General features: G+C 37.9%; 1 non-coding gene across 1 annotated transcript; it reads left to right on the top strand.

Annotated features, from left to right (window-relative positions):
- The first annotated feature begins 258 nt into the window (after positions 1-258).
- LOC141709157 (small nucleolar RNA R71) lies at positions 259-365 on the top strand. The gene has a single exon (XR_012569748.1). It is a non-coding gene; the product is annotated as a small nucleolar RNA R71 (small nucleolar RNA).
- Positions 366-6,080: the final 5,715 nt, after the last annotated feature.

Raw genomic sequence — 6,080 nt, 5'->3', positions numbered from 1 at the left:
GTGTCCACCTTCATCGTCAAAGCCTTAAGTTGGGCAGCTATAGCAGTTGCTGCATCCAACTCCAGAATTCTGGCTACCTTTTCCTGAGTCAGTCTCTGGGAAGGATTCTGGTACTCATTATCAACCATTAGTTTAATCAATTCAGAAGCTTCATCCTAGCTCTTAGCCCACAAGGCTCCTCCTGATGCTGCATCGAGCATGGGTCTAGAAGTAGCACCCAATCCATTGTAGAAACAGGTAATAATCATCCAATCAGGCATGACATGGTGTAGGCACGTCCTTAGCATCTCCTTATATTGATCCCAAGCCTCACACAGAGATTCTCCAGTTTGCTGAGCAAACTGAATAAGAGCATTCCTGATTGCAGCAGTCTTCGCCATAAGGAAGAATTTAGTGAGAAACTTTTGAGCAAAATCTTCCCAAGTGGTGATAGACCCTACTGGTAGAGAATGTAACCAGCACTTAGCTTTGTCCCTCAGATAGAATGGGAAGAGTCACAGCTTGATAGCATCTTCAATTATATCATTGAACTTGAAAGTGTCTCATATCTCGATAAAATCCCTGATGTGCATGTTGGGGTCTTCAGTAGGAGAACCCTCAAACTGAATTGAGTTATGTATCATCTGAATCGTGCTTGACTTGATCTCAAAAGTGTTAGCCCTGATGGCTGGCCTGATGATGCTTGACTGAATGTCATTGATCTTAGGCTGAGAATAGTCCATCAAAGCCTTAGGATTTTCTGCTTGATCACCCATCTCTACTAAAACTGGTCCCTCGACATTCTCTTCTTCTTCTACCTTCTTTTCTTCTTCAAAAACTTCCTTTTGAACCACTACAACTTATACCTTGACTTTATCTAGTGTTCTCTTACGAGTACGCGAACGCGTATGCATACACCCTCGCTAGAGTACCTGAAATAAGACAAGGAACCAGATAAGTAACAATGTCCGAGTCAATGAACTATAACAACCACTGATAGAAAATACATAAACTAAAAATTAACACTACAGTCCCTGGTAGCGGTGCCAAAAACTTGTTAGTCGCTAAACACGCGCTAATAATTCACGCAAGTATATGCGTTTGAAAGTAGTATAAGATATAAATCAGATTCGTTCCCACAGAGTCTGGATTTCGTTACCTAATTAATTTATGCATTTAAGCAGCAATGTATGGTTATTATTCAATGCTAAGACGATAACAAATCGAGGTTGTTTATAACTATGAATTAAACTAACAATTATAACTGAGAGAGTAAAGAGGGTTGTATATTATATGAGATACACATGGGATTCTAACTTCATTAAATACTTCATTCAATAGCCTTATTGTTCTTAACCTTAGCATGCAATGGTGATGACACTAATCAGATAACACAGAACTGCTAAACGCCAACTTTCGTTGCACGAATAACATACTATCAGACATCCACAAAAGAGATAGAAGCTGAATAGACACCAATTATATTGAGACCCTATATGTCTATAGAATTTGATAACATAACGGTTTAAAGTACAAGTTATCTATCATGATTACACAGGGCAAGTAAGATGGTTAAAATTACCTAAGCATCATGCATAACAGTAACACATGAACCTATGCTAGCATGGCAAGTTCTAAATCCTTAAGTTCATTGTCGCTTCATTAAGAATTAACACACTATCTTATAAGTTCGAATACGCACAACCAATACTAGGTTATCATACAATTAACACAAACTAAGGCATCGAAACAAATTATCTAAAAAAATCCATAAATAAATCCGTTAGAACCCCACGATAATGATTAGCCTATAATCGGACTCATCATTAACGTGGGTTCCGATAAAAGCATGGTATAATAAACGCAGTCTTTATATTTAAATTACATAACCAAGTACGAAACAAGAGTAAGGTTCACAAGTAAGAAAACTAGCATCCAAGTTACAACTTAGAACAAAGGTTCACAAGTAAAAACAAGATCTTCTTCGTCTTCATTGAATCCATGCTAAAACGGTCTTTTTACGGCTCTCCTTGCGCTCTAGTACGTCTCTCTCTTGAAAACATCCTTTATTTGAATATATATAGCAGCCCCATGTAATCCAGAAGTCCTCCAATTGTAATTATAATAGAATCAGGATTCTTTGAATTCGCACCGGCGTGGCCGCGCGCTATCACAGCGCGGGCACGCTGCCTTTCTGACATCCGGGCACGGCTGTATGCTTGACCACCGCGGGCGCGCCGTACCTCTGGAAAAAACTTCATATCTGTGATTTTCTTTATTGCTTTGAGTCGGCTTTCCATGAGCTTTTATTCCAACACCACCTTGACACCAAATTAGCACCAAAACAATACTAATTCACCTGATTACCTAGATAATACCTAAAATGCAAAAACACTAGAAAACATGTTAAAACACTTAATAACTTGAGTACAAAAACATCAATTCAAAGCTTAATTGAGCATTATAAAATGTCATAAATGCCACTTAACACTTTTGTTCCATAGCTTGAACAACAGAAACTTGGTCATCTTGCTCATCTTCACTTTCTTCTCTATCATTTACAATTAAATCACTTGAACCATCAATAACATGTCCATGATGTGCTTTCAATGACTTTCTTTGCAACATCTCAAGTTCATAAGTTTTCAAGATTTCATATAGAACTTCCAAAGTCATTCTGCTCAAGTCTCTTCCTTCTCTTATGGCTGATATCTTTTGTTCTAGATGGTCAGGAAGAGCTAGCAGAAACTTTAGGTTAACCTCCTCAGCTTTATAATATTTGTCATGCAGCTGCAAGTCATTTATCAGTTTGTTGAACCTTTCTAAAACTTCATCAATAACTTCTTTTTATTTAGCCATAAACACTTCATACTGAGAAACCAAAATCCTCCTTTGGTTTGACCTAACTTCCTATGTTCCTTCACACAATATCTCTAGTTTCTCCCAGATCTGTTTGGCTGTATCACGGTTGACAATGTTATTGTACATTACATTGTCAAGTGACTCTATCAAGATCAGCTACAAGCCACTATCTAGAGAAACTTTTTCCTATCCAGGGTCGGTGTATTCTATAGGATCTTTAGGAGCATAATGTGCTGAAATGACCATGGCTCCATCTGTAGATTCCTCAACTCTTACCGTAGGAGTGAAAGGCCCATTCTTGAAGATCTTAATGTTTAATGGATTGGTTATCCTTATGAACAACTGTTATTCCCAGTGGACTAACAATGAGATTTACAGAAGGGGGTTGAATGTAAATCTCAAAACTTTTTTAAGTTTTGAGTAGTTTGTCAGACTAAGAGTTTGAGTGATCAAATGTGTGTAAATTGCTTGGAGCTGATGCAGACAGATATATATTTAAACACAAATGAAATGAGCACAAAGAACTTAAAAACTTTTCTGGTGGATTTGTTGTTCCACCAGAGATGTGTTATTTCAGAAAATCTGTGATTCAAAATTAAATCACAGCTGCTTCCTAGTACAAACTAGATGATTTTCTCTCTTGATATTTCTAAACAGTTCTTGGAAAATTTATATCTAATTACTAGCTTCTACTTGGTTTATATAACACCAAGTTTACAAGTGAAGACAAAGATAAAGTACAATAAGACAATAGTTCTCCACTTGTTTCTGTTCCATTTTTATCCAGTGTAATATGGAATTATCTATTGACTTTCCATTTTGAACCAGACTAAAAACGACTGCTTTTTCTGTTGTTCCTGAAATAGGCTACCACATCTCTGTCAATCCATGTGCCTCTGTCAGCTTTGTTAACTGTCACTATCAACTGCTATGAGACTGAGCATCCGTTGAAGCTTTCATCCGTTGATGGCTTTATCCGTTGATGCTCTAGCAGTTGAAGCTTTATCCGTTGAAGCACTTATCCGTTGATGGATATTATCCGTTGAAGTATTAGAGGCATCCGTTGAAGCTTAGTTTCTCATCCGTTGAGGGTCTTCAATATCCGTTGACACTTCTTCACTTATACAAAATTACAAGGCATGAAATATTTACAATTAGCCCTCCTATTTGTACATCCATTAGTAGTCAACATGACTGATTATCTCCTAACAACATCTAAGAATTACAGCTTGAAATCAGAGAGTGAGATGTGCTACAATACCAAACTTATTGCTAAGTAAGGGTACTCCTTCAACGGATAGCCAAGATGGTCTTATCCGTTGAGGCTACAAACACTAGATTTCTACTTAAGTGTTTTGCTGAACTTATCATCAAACTAATACACATATTCCTAACAATCTCCCCCTATTTATGTCTACTAGAACTGTAGGCATAAATTTGGGTTTAGCTTGATGATAATAAAACACTTAACAAATATATAAACTGTAACTAAGCAGAAATTCAAAAGTGCTGTAAAAGTGTATATGCTGAGATGAAATTGAAGAAGTACAGTGTTTCCAAGGGTGCTCCTTTAGCTTGAGCAAATTACTTTCTTTTCCTTTGATCCCTGGTTTTCTTTCCTAGCCTCCTGTCATTTTCCTCCATTTGAAGTTGAAGTTGTCTGTAGAATTCAGCTTCATCTTCTTCATTGATATCTAACTTAGATTGCATATCCTTGAGAGTTTCATTACTGGCAATCTTTAGTTGATCTTCAATTCTGAAAAATCTTCTAACTCCTTTGTTATCTCTGAACTCCATCAACCAATGAGGTGATTTGTGAATTGTAATACCTCTCTTTGGAATGAGTAAAGTTCTAGGCAAAGCATTGGGCTCCCTCCAAGTTTTCCTTATGTTGGCAATCTTGTTGAGAATCTCAGTCCTGGCAGTTCTGGTAAAGCCAGAATCTTTATGTATGGCTGAGTAGACTCTAATCAAGGTAGTGTAGCCTTCATTCAGAATTCTGTGAAGAGGCCATGTTCTTTCCCCAGCTCCTTTGTATTTGAACACTAGTCTTTCTGGTAGCTGACTGTAGGCAGCTATTCCCCTTACATCCTCCAGCTCATCCAGATAGAGTTCAATGTTTGAAAATTCTTTTATGTCATAGATGTGAACATAATCATCTTTAGAGTTTTGAGGTTTGGACTTAGGCTTCTGTGTGAATTTGATTGAGGCTTTAGAGGGTGTTGATTTGATTCTTCTTTTCTGCTTCTTTGATGATGGAGAAGAGGTTAGGAAAGTGGGCAACTTGATGGTGTCCCAATCAATTGGTTCCTCCTTGGGAATGATTGTTTCACCATGAATGTTCATGAAGGGGTCAGGTACAATGGGTTCAGGAATGGAGGGTAGTGGTTTGGATATTGATTGGGTTTCTTCAGTCTTATCTACCTTCTTTCTCTTTGCATTGACCTTCTTTCTTTTCCCTTTCTGCCATTCTTCCTTACTTCTTTCCTCCATCTCAGTACCAACCATGTCCCCCATAGCTTCATCTTCACCTTTGTCTTCAATTACTTTCTGATCTTCAGCCTGACTTGACTCTAGCTGTTTTTCAAGCTTTGCTTGTGCTCTTTTGTCAGCCTTTAGCTGTTTGGCTTCTTCCTTCAACCTTTTGGTTTCTTCCTTCTTGGCTATTGAGAATTTGGGATGTCATTGCATCACACATATGCTCTTTCCCTCTATGAAAATAATAGCCATGTTTCTCCTTACAGCCTCATCCATGGTCTCTTTGAGATATGCAATACTCCTTCCTAAAAGCTTGTCCTCATCTACTTTTGGAAGAGGAAAATCCACCTCTTTTAGAGGATTCTTTGTAGAGTCCTTATTGGATCTGTTGTTGGGCTTGAGAACCATGGGTTGCAGATCTTTGGAAGAAGTTTCTCCATCTTTATGCCTCCCTGCTGGCTTGAGTTCCATAATAATTGATTCCACTTTTGTGCTATGCTTCACAGATTGTGATTGAGAAGTTGTAGAACCAAATATTAGTTGCATCTTTTCATCAATCTTCTTCCTTTGCTCTTTGACTTGCAATTCAGCTGCTGCTATCTGGATTAGATCAATTCCATCTAGCTTTCCTTTGACTTGAATTGGTGGAGAAGTTGTGATGACAGGAACTAGCACTTGAGAAATCTGAACTGTTGTATATGGCTCTCCTTCCCCTTCCCCTTTATTCTCCCCCTTGTTGTTATCATCAAGGGGAGGGGTCA

This window comes from Apium graveolens, chromosome 2 (assembly GCF_009905375.1).
Source record: "Apium graveolens cultivar Ventura chromosome 2, ASM990537v1, whole genome shotgun sequence".
Classification (NCBI taxonomy): domain Eukaryota; kingdom Viridiplantae; phylum Streptophyta; class Magnoliopsida; order Apiales; family Apiaceae; genus Apium; species Apium graveolens.
This window is presented reverse-complemented; position numbering and strand designations above follow the sequence as displayed.